This window comes from Neomonachus schauinslandi, chromosome 5 (assembly GCF_002201575.2).
Source record: "Neomonachus schauinslandi chromosome 5, ASM220157v2, whole genome shotgun sequence".
Lineage (NCBI taxonomy): Eukaryota > Metazoa > Chordata > Mammalia > Carnivora > Phocidae > Neomonachus > Neomonachus schauinslandi.
Window position 1 is genome coordinate 125,485,535 of NC_058407.1, and position 15,047 is coordinate 125,500,581.

The following is a 15,047-nucleotide window of genomic DNA, read 5'->3' on the forward strand; positions in this document are numbered from 1 at the left end:
ATTTAATTGATTTTTGGTGACCCAAAGAGCACCCTATGATTTTAGGTATTTTGGGGGCATCAGTAGGAGTAATGAGTACAGTGCTTATGTAAAATGTCTATTGGTAGAGTACCCATTAGGGAAAGCTGAATTTTCTAAATCTTTAACATCACCTTAAGCTACTTTCAATTGAACAAATACAGAGATGCATTATAAATTCTTGCACACATCTTCAAAGGTTATAGAAATTGGAACTAAGCCATTTATTCCAAGGTTCTATCTGGTAACATAATTTCTTTTTTCCTTTTTTTTTTTTAATAACAGAATTTCTCATAACCTGGATCTGAAACATGTCATTTTTTTTCTTTTTTTTTTTTTAATGTAAGCTCTATGTCCAACATGGGGCTTGAACTCATCGCCCCAAGATCAAGAGTCACATACTCTACCAACTGAGCCAGCCAGGCACCCTTGAAACATGTCACTTCTAAGCAAAGGTGATATTTAACTACAGAGGGTGAATTAATTTAGCACAGGATTTATCAAGATTTCACCAGTGAGGAAGAAGGCAAACTACCTGGAAGAATCTCCTCGATTTTATTCCCAGATCTATTTGAATTCTTAAATATATTATCATTTTTAATTCCAGAGGTCAAGTAATTATAGCAATGACTTGACTTTGTGGGTGTGGGCATGAGCTTAAATCTCATTCCTGAATTGGCCTTACAAATGATCCAGTCCAACTTCTTATTCAATGCAAGAATATCTTATCTGGTTTCCATGGAAGATGGTCATCCCCACCAAGCTTGAAAGGCTTCAATGACAGAAAATATGAGCAATTAACTTTAGCAGGCAACACAGCCCATTCTGTTCTGGGGCCAGTCCCATCATTAGAAAGTTATTCTGTATGGAACAGAAATTTGCCTTATACTGACTTCCACCCACTGGACATTGGACCAATGAGCATCAGGCAGAGTAAGTCCAGGCCCTTGTCCTGGTATGTTCCAAACTGGCTTAATAAGCATTCACAGGTTCAATCCCCACATGAATAAATTAATTTTAAACAGTAAAAACCTATTTCTTGATCAGAGCCCATAGGTGTGGCTATTGGCAAATTCTGGTTTGGGATCACGATGGGGGGTTGAGTATGAATCCAAGATTACATCAACTAAAACCATCATCATCCTAGAAAAAGAACTCAGTCTGTATCCTATGAAGGGGGAAAAAGAAGCTTTGCTTTTTATGCCAGAAATGGTATTCTGATTTTGTAATTTGCTAACCTACAGAAAATGGAAGGCAAGAGCCTGGGAGTGTTTGGATTCTCTCTATTGAGTCTGAAAAGTCACTAAGTGGCTGGTACTTCTACCTCCTCCCCATCCCTGCCAGCTTAGGTCAGACCCTCCTTGTCTTGTCTCAATTACAACAGTGATGCACTCCACAGAGTACAGGATTTTTGTCTATTCTGTGCACCACTGTGTCCCCGGCACCGAGAATGCTTGCTGAATAGTCTCCTACGCGGTCTGGCTCGCCTCTTTCTACTGCAGTCCCCCTACCACTACAGTTTCTTTCCTGGCATGAGGTCACCCTCCTGCTGAAAACCCTTCCCATACAAGGCAGAATTCCAGCTCCCAAATGAGAAAAACGTGGCCTTTCACAGTCTGGCCCCCACTTACCCACCCGTATCACCTCCTCTCGCCACGCCACTCGCTCGCAAGGCACATCAAAGAGCTCACAGTTCCCCACCTTCTTCTGCTTCTCTGCTCTTATCTCTGTTCTCCCCTCTGCACAAAATGTCTGGCCCCACGTTTGCCCTGGCAAATACCCACCAGACAGTTCCACGTCCGGCTGAGATAGATGGCCTGTGTAAAACAAACTGTTCTTTCCTCTCAGTACCCAGTAGCACTAGGCTCTCTCTGCAAAGTCCTATAATCATCCCATTCCAGTCTATCTTCCGTCAAACGTCAGTGAAGGTCTCTATTTTATTCTTGTAAGCGGCACACAGCAGGCTCGCAGTAAATGTTCACTGAAATGAAATGAAAATACAGTGTAACAAGGTATTTTAAGGTCTAGCACTTGTAAAACACTTTCTGCTCTGTAGTGACAAACCCAGCATGCTAGTATTATGAGTTTTTCTACAGCTCTATCGCACTCATTCCCAGATTCTTGAGCTCAACTTTTAAAACTTGTTTTGAAAATTAGTACCATTTCTTTTATGATCCCCAAAGGTATCTGGGTGTCATTTCATAACACACATTCTATTATTTCATCCTCATATACATGTCAAAATGAAAACTTTCAAAACAATACTTTCCTCTGAATGAAACAGACTTTACTTCTCAAGAACAGAGTTTAATTTCTTCCTTTTCATTTGGATTTACTAATCCCACTGATTCCAAAGAACATATCAAATAGTCCAAGTCTCTATAAAATTCAGAAAAAGCAGGGCTTGGAGAAGAAAATGCCTGTACAACCTCATGTAAGGGAGAGCGGGAGAGGGTTCTGTAGGAAGGTAATACCATGGCCAATTCCTTTCAAGAATAAAGTTTTTGTTTTTTGGAGGGTTTAGTTGGATTCCATAGCATAATATGCAACCTGAGCTCAGTTACAAAAAAAAGACACTATTTTTATAACATTGTACACAATATACAAAGAACCACTAGAAGTGGCCCAGTAGAAAAACAGATCAGTCCCTGGGAAGATTTCAGTCCCTTGGAAGATTCCAGTCCCTGTCCTCTCTCTCCAGGCCACATTTAAATTTCACTTACCTTGTCCATTCCAGGGCAGATCCTGGCCTTACCCTCTGTTCCAGGATCTCTCCAGCCCAGTACAAATTGGGCACATCCTGGGAGGTAGCCAGGGTTCCCTAGCTCTTTTCTCCCCAGGCAAAGAGCAGGGGGAGGGGCTGGTTCTTGTGTTAATAGTGCTGCTCTGCTTAATCAGATCTGAGGCTTTTGAGGTCCTACCACCACCTTACTGGTCTACGGGTTCTGTTTTCCATTTCATCCTTCAACAGTTCTGGGGCATACATTTCCATACAACAGTTTACCTGGAGGAGGAGGCTAGACCAGAATCTGGGTTTCGTTTTCTCTTAGAGATGCTGACTCTGCATCCAGCTTCCACATTTCCGACAGTAAAAACAACTCCTCTGGGGTTCTCAGCCTCATCGAGTATTCACGATCTATATATGTATATACACACAAACACATACACACATGCTTTCCCGGACCCAACGGTTTATGAGGATTCCTTTCAGCTGTTCAGGAGTCCCAGCGCCTTAGAGAGAGGTCACCTGTTCCTCAGTGTTCCTGGGCCACCTCATAAAGATGGAGTAGTTTTTGTTTCTCAAAGGTATACCTGTAACCACTTCCCATATAATGAGGAACTGGCTGTATAATCATTCCCAACCTGCAGGAAGATGTCACCCTCAAACCACCTCCGTGACCTACAGGGGAAGTCACCTGCGGCCAGCCGGGCCGGTAAAAAAAAGGGGGGAGGTCGCTTTGGGATGGCCGCCCCGCTCCCCTTTCCCACCAGGTCAGGCTCTGCCCAGGCCTGGAAACCCTCCCGGAGGAGAGGACGCCCCATCCCTCGCCACCCACACCGCGACAGGCTCCGGGTCGCAGGGAAGGCGGCCGCGGGAACAGCTTCCAAGGCGGAAAGGGAGCCGCCGCCTCGCCGAGCCCCTGCCCACCCCCTGCCCCCCCTTACCCCGCGCCCGCGCTCCGGCCGCTCTCGGGATCACTGCTTCCTCCGCATCGTGCCCGCTGGGGGAGGGCTCCGGACCCGGATGCGGGCGCCGACCAGGGGACCAGCCGGGGGCAGCGGCGCGGGCTCGGGGAGCCTCTGGCTGACTTGCGGCCTCGCGACCCCGCCCAGCGCCGCTCAGCTGACCGCTGCGCCGTCCTCCCCGCCCCCGCCGGGAATTTCCCGGGCCCCGCCCCCGAGGCCCCGCCCCGCAGCCGCGCCCCCACAGGCCCCGCCCCCTCCCCCGGGCGCGCGCCTCCAGCCCGCAGTCCCACCGCGTAGCTAGTGCCCGCAGAGGCCCCAGCCTGGAAAATGAGGGCTACGTGGGTCTGTGAACGGCCGTGACTCGCGGCGCTCACTTAAATACATTCTTAATTAAAGGAGTGTGCGGAGTCGGTCTCCTCTGCGGGGGTCTCTTTAGAAGGCCGGAGTCGCAGGGGCTCGCTGCGCCCTCGATCTCTGTTAAGTCTTACATCTAGATATGGTTAACTGAGCATGCCTGGCTTTCCATCCGACTTTGCCCTTAAAATAGACCTTTAATTAAAAACATAAAGCCTGCAGGATGCTTCTTGGGCTCTTTGTTTCCACGGAAGAGGCCAATGGTGGACGCCTGGATAGTTCAAGTGCCCCAGGCCCGTGGGATTACTGGATTGATTTGGATTGTTTTGGGAAGCAGAAGTACTGATCTACTTGTAACCGGAGGAGGGAAGATGCTTCCGGATTAGATAGAATTAAAAGGGAGGAAACAAGACGACGAAGAAGCACAATAATTTGCGTCCTAAGCACAGCGAGAAGGGTTGAGCAAGGACGCAGACATAGGACACAGAAGGGAACTGATAGTGAGGTCAAGATCTGGGCAGGGTCTCGACCAAGGTGGTGCAGCCTGTGCCTGGCACCAGGACCCAATGCAAGACAAGAAAACAGAAATGGGAGACGGAGAGGGGGCGGAGGGGAGAGTTGAAAAAGGATAGGGTCTGAGAGTAAGTTTGTGCCAAAGATCAAAAAGGACTTTCAATACCAGGCATATACCCTAACCCTGACCCTAATCCCTAACCCCAAACCCAGCAGAAATCTGGGGTTTTACTCTCTGGAGTCTCTGAACTGCAAAATACCCAAACTCTAACCCCTAACCAAGGGGGAAAAAAAGAAAAAGGACTTCATGCGCGGGAAGAACTTGATTTAGTAATGAAGACGCTGACGCTGCTCAGCAGGAATACGCAGCACGTGGTTGTGCGTCCAAACTGCCCAGTGGTTGGAAGGCAAGGGGGAAAAAAAAAATCCGAAATCTAAATGGGAAAAGGCGAAGGCGCCCTCTCCTGGCATCTCGGAAGGATTTAGTTTCACTTTCAAGACCGCCTGCTCCAGTCAGGTTCCCCCTGCCTGGTCTTTTACACCACCGTTGAATTAATCTCTAAAATTGGGCAGAGGGGTAGCAAGTCAGTCCCTGGCCCCACACCCAACTCCCGAGGGTCCCTCCTGAGCCTGTCCGGGGTGCCTAGGTAGAGTCCCACTCCCACTGGGTTTCCTTCTATTTTAAACCATATTAAGGTAAGATAAAATGAGTATAAGAGGATTTGGGGCGGGGAGGTGCGGGAAGAAGGTCGTACGGAAGCTGCTCTCAGCCTGGGAGTAGTAAGGTTGGAGGTGAGCTTCTGGTAGAGAAAGTGGTGGAGGGAGTTTTCTCAGCCCTCTTGGGAGGGGCCCTGAAGCATTGCGCAACCCTGCCACTTCTTAGCTCCGAGACCTTGGGCGACTTACCTGGTCTTGCCTTGCCTCGTTCTCTTTACCTGCAAAATCCAAAACGTTCTGAGAACCAAAAGCCTTTCTTAGTTCAGCTGGCGGCAAAACCCGACCTCAGCTGATGAAGAGGTATGGACACTCTTTAGACCACTTCATGGGATTATTTATTTCATTGAAGACACATTACTTAGTTTATATGAGATCCGCTTCGGACACTCTTGGGGAGTTATGTTATATAAATTACATACTTTGTAATACATTACTGTCTCACCTTTCTAAAATCCAAAAAAATTCTGAATTCTGAAACGGGAGCTTGCTCCACAGGCTTTAAATAAGGGATCTGGCTCTTCAGCCCCTACTGCCTAAGGCCATTGTGAGGATGCAGGGCTAAGATTAGTAAAAGTAACCCGGGGGCACTGTGTCATTGTTGTCGCTCTGCTTCTTAGCCTGACTGGTGGGGTGGTGCCTTTTCCTCTCATACTTCCGTAAGTAGATGGAATCTACGTGTAGATAAAAAGACTAAAATTATAACGTGCTTTTAGCTGTTCACTGATGCGGTTTTGTGGTAGGTGACTGCAAAGCAGCGTGGCAGCATATTCAGTGAGATAGTCATTTATTTCATGCTTCCTGTGCTCCTCCCTACTCCCCTCACCCCCTCTGCGTGGAGAAGGCAGTTCATCCCTTTGTGGTTCCTACCTCAAGGGCATTTGCCCAGGAGTCTTGGACAAACAACCTTTCTAAAGGCAATCTACCCCAGGTGTCCTGGAGGGAAGGGGAGAGAGGCCAGGGGGTGTGTGTCAAAGCAAAATGAACAAGACTTTTAGTTTCTTAAAAAAAAAAAAAAAAAGGAAGAAAGTTTTATTCGAGTCCAAATGAGGACGACTTCCCTGGATACACAATCTTCACAAAGAGGAGAGCGCTCTGGAGAAAGAAGGTTTGATACAGGGTTATATATGTTTTTTTGTTTTTTGTTTTTTGTTTTTACATCAAAGGTTACAGTTCACCATGACATAAGACATTTCAGAAAATTACAAACTTGGGGCGCCTGGGTGGCTCAGTCGTTAAGTGTCTGCCTTCGGCTCAGGTCATGATCTCAGGGTCCTGGGATCAAGCCCTCCATCGGGCTCCCTGCTCAGCAGGAGCCTGCTTCTCCCTCTCCCACTCCCTCTGCTTGTGTTCCCTCTCTCGCTGTGTCTCTCTCTCTGTCAAATAAATAAATATAAGTCTTTAAAAAAAAAAAAGAAAAGAAAATTACAAACTTTATCTTAGGTTTTAGTATGTACAAGGTTGCGGGCTTCAGAGGTATGGGAGCTTAGGGAGATTCTTACTCTTATCTCTAGGAATGTTTCTTTTGGGGTATTTGCTAATGAAGCAGATGTAAAAAGTGTGCTCATGGCAGAAATAGTGCCCATGCTCTGAAGTTTGGTTAAATCATTCTGACCTTGGTAAAAGTTAAAAATAATAGCTTTCCTGAGATCCCCGGAGCAGAGCCCACAGCATTAAAAGTTGACATTTTATTAGGTGGAGGGCTTTCACAGCAGTAGGAGGGAAGGAAGCGTGACACCTACAAAGTGGGAGAGGGGTAGAGGTTGGTGGTCTCATGAGCGTCAAAGAGTTGGGCCTCAGCCCCTTTGCCTATAATGATACTGTGATTGAGCGTCACGGTGACCAAAGAAAAAACATTTGTCAGTGTCTCTTGGAGGTTGGTATTGACAAGGAGGAACAGCTTAAAGTTCATGGATTCTAAAGTGAACCTAACTACACGAAGAATTTCTTAAATAATTTTGTTCCTTAAACCGACTTTGGCTTCCTTGTGAAATGATTCTCTGCAGTAAACAAACTTTTTATTTATTTAATCATTCACACTTCCATTCACGTCTGCATGATTGTGGAAAACAAGGGAGTATGTAGACTAGTAACCCATAAGAAAATTGCGGTAAGGTGGTCCCAAAACCCTGTACAATCTTAATATGTTTCCAGTGGAAAATATTTTGTTTTGAGTGTTTATTTGTTTATTGTTCAGTTTATTATTTTTTACTTGATTAAATGCTTTTTTGTTGTATTAAACCATGTATGTTGCAGCTTAACAATAAAGAAAAGTCTATGAAAAAAATTATATAATAAATCTATCTGTAGTATGATTCCATATATATGAGATGTCTGGAAAAGGGAAACAGAGAGACAGCAGACCTGTGGTTACCTGGGGTTGGGAGTGGCTTTGACTGCAAGCGAGTTCAAGGGAATTATGGCGGGGGCGGGTGATGAAAATATTCTAAAACGGGGTTGTCATGATCATTGTAAACTCTTATTGGCATAATTAGAATCATCAAGCTTACAATGGGTGAAATATATAGGGTGTTAATGATACCTCAATAGAGTTGCAAAAACAACACCAAAAAGCACCCTGGAGACTGACGTCAATAATCATGAGGTCTGATGAAGGGAACATCTGATGAAGGGTTCCTCAGAAAAGTTCAACGGCATTACCCCATGACCCTGCAATTCCTCTCCTAGGCATACACCCCAATGGATTAAAAACAGGGACTCAAACGAGTGTATTTCCTCTTAGCGATATCTGGCACTGTAGCATCTGCCCGTAGGAGGAGTGGGGTGTGTAGTCGCGGCTTCCATCAGAATGAGGCTCTGGGATGAGAGTCTAACCTGCCACCAGTTTGCATGCCAAGTATCTTGAGTGCCAGGAACAATGACCCTGCTTTATGAAAAGCCAGAGCACTGTGTGTGTGCTCTGTGTGTAATTCCTCTCCTTTGCCTCACGTCTGTAAATCTTGAAACAGTAAACTTGTTGGGGAGGACTCAGTGTTTATCTTTTAGGTGATCATCAGTCCTCTGTGAATATTAAAAAAGAACAGCCTAGTAATACGACGGCTTATCAATTACTTCCTGCTCCTGTCCATTACGTACACACAGAAGCTGTCCTAGACTCCTGCACGAATCAAAGCAGAGCGTAGATTTACACGTTAAATTCTTTCCTTGTTTTGTTATAGAACTGTTCAAAATTCCTGGAGCAAAATGTTCTATTGAAGTACTTATGAGTCAGAGCCAGTGATTCGGGAGCTTAATTACTCCAAAACACCACAGTTCTCCGTCATGGTCTGAAAAGCACTGCCATTGTCTTCCTTGTATGCCTGGCGAGTGGGAAATGGCCTGGGTGTCTCGTTCCTTGCTTCTGATTAAATAATTCATCTGTCACTGTTGAAGCCCATGTGATTTGTCTTTTTTCCATCTCGCTTATTCTTTCCCAGAATGAAATTTCTCACTTCTCAGAGTGCAGGGTGGCATTGGGAACACAGTCCTGGGTATCAGGCTACTTGGGTCTGACCTGAGAACACACGAAGGGGCAGAGTTCCTCGGACCTTGGCCTCTGTGTCAGTGAGGTAGAGAGGCCGGGACAGGTGATCTCGTAGCTTCCCTCCAACTCTTAGAAAGCGGCATTCCTTTTGGTTCATTATATTTGGTATCCTGTTTTAACATGCCAAATTAACCTAATTTCAGTTCAGACTTCTTTTTTCCTATGTTAATCGCTGTTCTCTAGAGAAACAACCAATAGGATATATGTGTGTATGTGTCTATATAATTTTATTTTGATTTTGCAATTTGAACTGTATATATATGATAAAACGTTTATTATAAGGAATTGGCTCATGCCAATAGAAGCTGACAGGTTTCTAGATCTGCGTTCGGCAAGCTGAGGCCCAGGAGAACTGTTGGTATAATTCTAATCCAAAGGCTGGCAGGCTTGAGACCCATGAAGTTGTCGTTTCAGTTAGAGCCTGAAGGCAGGAAAAAACTGATGTCTCAGCTCAAGGCAGTCAAGCAGGAAGAATTCCTTCTTATTTGGGGGAGTGTCAGCATCCAGGTCTATTCAGGCCTTCAACTGATTGGATGAGACCCACCCACACTGGGGAGAGCTATCTGCTTTATTCTGTCTTATCCATCTAAATGCTAAACTCATTCCCAAATTCCCTTATGGAAATATCCAGAATAGTGTTTTTCCAAATATCTGGGTACCCCACTGCCCAGTCAGGTTGACACATAAAATTAACTGTCATATTTCTATAGAGACTGGCTCAGTGCTTGGTTAGTTAAATGATCATAAATGATGCTGCAATTTGAAAAGTCATAAGTCCCCTGAGAAAATGTATTCATGCATGGATTCCAAATAGACTATGATAAACCTGGACACAAAATCTTACCTGGTTTGCCCATGACCTTTTGTACCCATAAAACCTCACTGTTCCCCCTCAGCAGACTACATTAACCCCTTTCTGGTTTTGTGGACAGAGGTCCTGTTCCCCTTGTCATAGGTCAATAGACAGTTATTAAATTCATAGACATGATAGCCTGCTGAACAGGAAATCAGCTTTTTCTGGGGTTGGTCTCCTCAGATCTTCAAACTGGATGCCAGGAGCACATTTCTTTCCTAAGCTCCACGGGTCGATTCTCCAGCTAATAGACCTTTAAATTTTGCAAACAATTACTCCATTGATATTCCAGCCCTCATCCCTTCCTCTTTCTGGTTCCATTGGAAACTAAGGGAAAAAATGACTTGGATTACACAGGAGTCGTTCCAATGTGGAAGTCACATCAAGCAATTCACATAAACCATTCTCCCCAAGTTAATGTGATCCAACCCCAGGGAGGCAGGAGAAAGTCCTAGCCAAAATACACTTCTTGCAGAGACAATTGGATATTCATGGAATAATATGGCAGTGGTGGCCAAGCTTTGCAAAGCTGGCTGTGAAAACTCTAAGAGGAAGGTCTATTTGTGAGCTTGGAAGTGCTAAGGTATTATTTCCCATTGCCATGATTTCAGAGATCTTACAAAAATGTAGAGCTTTCCCATTCACTGGGTCTTATTGAAATTCTGGGAAACTGCTTCATTCTGTTTATTCTAGAAAAAAGGGAAGAGTCTCTGTGGATCTTTTTATAAAACAATTTCCTGTCTACCTTGGCTCACATCCTTATGAATTTTTTGTATTCACCTTCAGTGCAAAAGTATATTTTAGTTGATTCTGGCTTGGTTGGCTCAAGCGTACCTTGTTTGTCTACGTGTTCATGAAATGTCACTCAGTGACTCCTCTCTGCCCCGAGCACACTTTCTTCCTGCTCTTGTCTCCCACCCTCTGATTTCCCACCCTCACTCTCTGTTCGTGCCATCACCCTTTCCCCCTGGAAGGCTGTGTGAAATAGCAGTGACAGCTGGGTGTGCTTTCAATGCAGGTTGCTACCTTTCTAGAGCCTTTTGCATTTAAGATCATTTCTAACATTGTGATAAAAACTTTGTCTCTTAGAGGAGTTCCAGAGATCCACCAGTGGGGGGAGGGGAGATTTTTTTTTTAGGGTTGGGCCCTTCCCAGTAAGCTTGAAATTGGACATACTGGGGACCTCCATCTCCATCTCAGCTACAAAAACGTCACATATTTGACTCTGTCACTAAAAGGGGGGTACATTTGGAAGTTTTTATACAGGTGGAGTGGACAGAATTTCAGGGTGATGAGATGTGATGGGTGAGAAGAGAGCAGTTGAAGACAATTAAGAATTTCTGCCCTGGGTGACCAGATAGATGGGCAGCAGCATTAGTGGGAAGTTGATTAGTCCTGTCTGTGGAATCTGAAGAACCTGCGGGACAGGTAAGTGAAGTACCTGTAGACAGGTGTGTGAAGTACCTGTGGGACAGGTGAGTGATGTCCACAACCATCTGGGAAATTGAACCTCAGGAGAGAGATTAGTGTCAAAAGCTGTAGAGCCATCAGAAGGATGGGAGCAGAGAAGTAAGTTTGGAACTTGGAGACTTTAGTCAATCAATTCCCATTGAGTTCAAAAGAATAAAGCAATAATTCTAAACTGGTTGTGTTCTTTATTTGATTAAATATGCTCATACATGCTAAATAATACTCATTATGTAAAAATGACTCCCTACAGATTTGGCCATTATATGTAAGCTGCAAGATATAGTTTATGTGGTTGGCTATGTATTTCTTGGATCTTAGACCCTAGAGAATTTGAGGAGAAAATTTATTCTAAAGCTAATTCTACATGTATCTCAATATTCAGTTAATAAAAAAATGCTTTCCTCCTTCTCATCCTGTCTCCTTGATGTTGCTTAATGCCTCATTTACTTCTTTTGCCTAATTTTTTGGAGACAAGATCAGGCAGGTGGGAGACAACCTGTCTTATTGTATTTGCTTGGTGGCTTTGGTTATTTCTAGAATGTCATCCATGGGAGATCTGCAGCTTAGCTTCCATCCCTGGTGCTCATGTTACCTTTCAGGATCAAAAACTTATTTTTCAACATGATTCATCCTACTTAGTGGCTTGTGCTAATTATAGTCGATATTGACTTCATTGCATTTTAAGGGATGTCTTCTCATCATGTTCCTTTCTTATATTTGTAAACACTGGTTTGCTCATTTCATATTTCCCCTTCATTTATTCCCAGATTTATATCTCTGCTATGGAACTAGAATCCTTCTCTCTTTGGAATGGCATGTAAATCCTTTTGATCCTTCTCAACACTATTTCTAAACTGTCGAATCTTTTTATGATAACTAAGAACCAATTAAAAAATGCCAATAAAATATGACTAAATGGTGGGGCGCCTGGGTGGTTCTGTCGGGTAAGTGCCCGACTTTTGGTTTTGGCTCAGGGCATGATCTCATGGGTCTTGAGATCCAGCCCCACGTCAGGCTCTGCACTCAGCGTGGAGTCTGCTTGAGTTTCTCTCTCCCTCTCCCTCTGCTCTTCCCCCACAGCTCTCTCTCTGAAATCAATCAATCAATCAATCTTTAAATAAAAGACTAAATGGTGAGTAAGCCTGCCCACACTTTCTGTATATAAATTTGCTAACATGAATCTACTGTGGTTTAGTCTTGCTAGGATTTGATTGAAGCTGCTCTGCATGATTGTGCAGGCTACTCATGGCACAGTGGCACTTGGCGGCGGGGATGAATGCAGGCTGCTGGGCAGCTGGTACCATAAGCTCCAAGGCATGCGTCTCCCCGGGGAAGCAATTCCTTTTTCTAATTTACACAAAGGACCCGCATTGATTAGTGAAGTCCTGGATTGAACTTGATCATTTTCTATAACTTCTCAGCCTATGATACTATCATCAAAGCGGAGGGAGTAGTACAGACCTTGTCTTCATGCGAGCACACACAGAAAGTCTGGAAGAATAAATAAATCTTGCCTTCAGTTTCCAGCTATACATTCCAGCCATTATAGAGTTCACAGGGCGTGTGCAACCACGGCGACTCTGCTATGCAATTAGCACCCTGCTCCCATTCTCCCCTGGTGCCAGACCATACTTGCTCCAATATGGCCAACGTCTTATGGTCAGGAGGAAAGCTCCTTCTCCGTCAGACCTCCTATTTTCTCCTTCCGTCACCCATAACCCTTCTGTCCTTTTCTCTCACCTACCCCACTTCCAGGGTTCTGACTCCCCTCGTGTTGGTTTGCAGGGATTCCATCTGGTCTTGTCACTGTGTGCCCTCTTGTTGATTCCTCACGGGGAGAGGAGCAGGGGTGAGCACAGAGAAGGGATGGGGGCAGCAGTGTCCCAATTGTCTCTTACGCTCTCCCCTGTGTCAGAGAGGCTAGAGGTCTGGGAACTCTATTTCTGAGACTCCCTTGTCACGAGGCTTCAGGAGGGGGCTTAGAAGGTGCATCTGTGTCGGGCTGGGAAAGTTGTGGCTGCACCAAATGCAGGGGCTTCAACAGATGGATTTGCAGTCCCTTCCACATTCCTTTGATGGTTCTCAGTCCCCAGGTTGTGGACATCGGTGACCACTGACAGTAGTTTTCTGCATTTTGCTGACCTCTGGGGGGGCAGCTGCAACTTCCTGACTCACAGCTCTGGGGACAAACCTGGAAATGAGGGGTGAACCCCTAATGCTCATTGTAGGAGACTTTGTAGGGAATTAGAGTTTTATCCATAACTCCCAAATATTAAGAACAACTGCCTTACATTTTAAATATCGGTAAGAGTGACTTTGCAAATGACATATCGGATAAAGGGCTAGTATCCAAGATCTATAAAGAACTTATCAAACTCAGCACCCAAAAAATAAATAATCCAGTCAAGAAATGGGCAGAAGACATGAACAGACATTTCTCCAAAGAAGACATATAAATGGCCAACAGGCACAAGAAAACATGCTCCACATCACTTGGTATCAGGGAAATCCAAATCAAAACCTCAGTGAGATACCACTCACACCAGTCAGAATGGCTAAAATTTACAAGTCAGGAAATGACAAATGTTGGCAAGGATGTGGAGAAAGGGGAACCCTCCTACACTGTTGGTGGGAATGCAAGCTGGTGCAGCCAATCTGTAAAACAGGTTCCTCAAGAAGTTAAAAATAGAGCTGCCCTATGACCCAGCAATTCCACTACTAGGTATTTACCCCAAAGATACAAATGTAGTGATCTGAAGGGGCACCTGCACCCCAATGTTTATAGCAGCAATGTCCACAATAGCCAAACTATGGAAAAAGACCAGATGTCCTTCAACAGAAGAATGGCTGTGGTATATATATATACAATGGAATATTATGCAGCCATCACAAAAATGAAATCTTGCCATTTGCAACAACGTGGATGGAACTAGAGGGTATTATGCTAGGTGAAATAAGTCAATTAGAGAAAGACAATTATCATATGGTTTCACTTAAATGTGGAACATAAGAAGCGGTGCAGAGGATCATAGGGGAAGGGTGGGAAAACTGAATGAGAAGAAATCGGAGAGGGAGACAAACCATGAGAGATTCTTAACTCTAGGAAACAAACAGGGTTGCTGGAGGGGAGGTGGGTGGGGGGATGGGGTAACCGGGTGATGGGCATTAAGGAGGGCACGTGTTGTGATGAGCCCTGGGTGTCGTATGCAACTGATGAATCACTGAACTCTACCTCTTAAACTAATGATGTGCTATATGTTGGCTAATTGAATTTTAAAAAAAAAGAGTGACTTGAAACAGTGGGGCCAACATCTTTGGAAATATCTGAAAAGGATAATAACCTGTGTGTTTTGCATTTACAACTTATAAGTTTGGGGCTTCCTTTCATTTATCATTGGCATGGAACATATTTACCAAGTAAAATCTACCTAATTATAAACTCCTCGAGGGATCGAGATTATTCTGTTTATCCTATTTGCCATCTTTCCCTTTCTTGGGCCTTCTTCTCTTGGCCTAGCAACCTATGGCAATCCCTCCCATTCCCCAAATAACTTCATCACTAAATAAGTAAGGCCTTTTCTCTTTATCCTTTCTAATTAATTTTCTGTACCCAGATGTCTTAAGTGATATGGGACTCCCTGAATTTCCATTGTTTTTTGGGGATATTCATAAGGTTTATGGCCTGAAAGGGGAGATTGTGGGTCAAAAAGCCTCTGTTAAGCAAAATTTAGGACACTCTTCTTTCAATGGCCTTTAATATGGTGGCATGCGTTATTCACACAGAATTCAGTATTTCCTTAATGCTCCTGACTGAGAGCCCTTTTGCTCCATCCAAGATCACCGAAGACCTCCAGTCGCTAAATTCAATGGATGTGTAACGGGATGAAGAATTGT

At 44.5% G+C, this 15,047-nt stretch overlaps 1 protein-coding gene across 6 annotated transcripts in view; it reads right to left on the bottom strand.

The window, feature by feature from the left end:
• Positions 1-3,883, bottom strand: part of OPTN (optineurin) — a 43,013-nt gene extending 39,130 nt beyond the window's left edge. For 4 of the 6 annotated variants that reach the window (XM_021696714.2, XM_021696713.1, XM_021696711.2 and 1 more), the window contains exon 1: positions 3,685-3,883. The gene's annotated coding sequence lies outside the window, so the exon portion shown is untranslated. Of the gene's footprint in view, positions 1-1,802; positions 2,000-3,022; positions 3,155-3,684 lie in introns of all 6 variants that reach the window. The other 2 variants (XM_021696710.2, XM_021696712.2) reach the window with 2 other exon arrangements.
• Between the last annotated feature and the right edge of the window lie 11,164 nt (positions 3,884-15,047).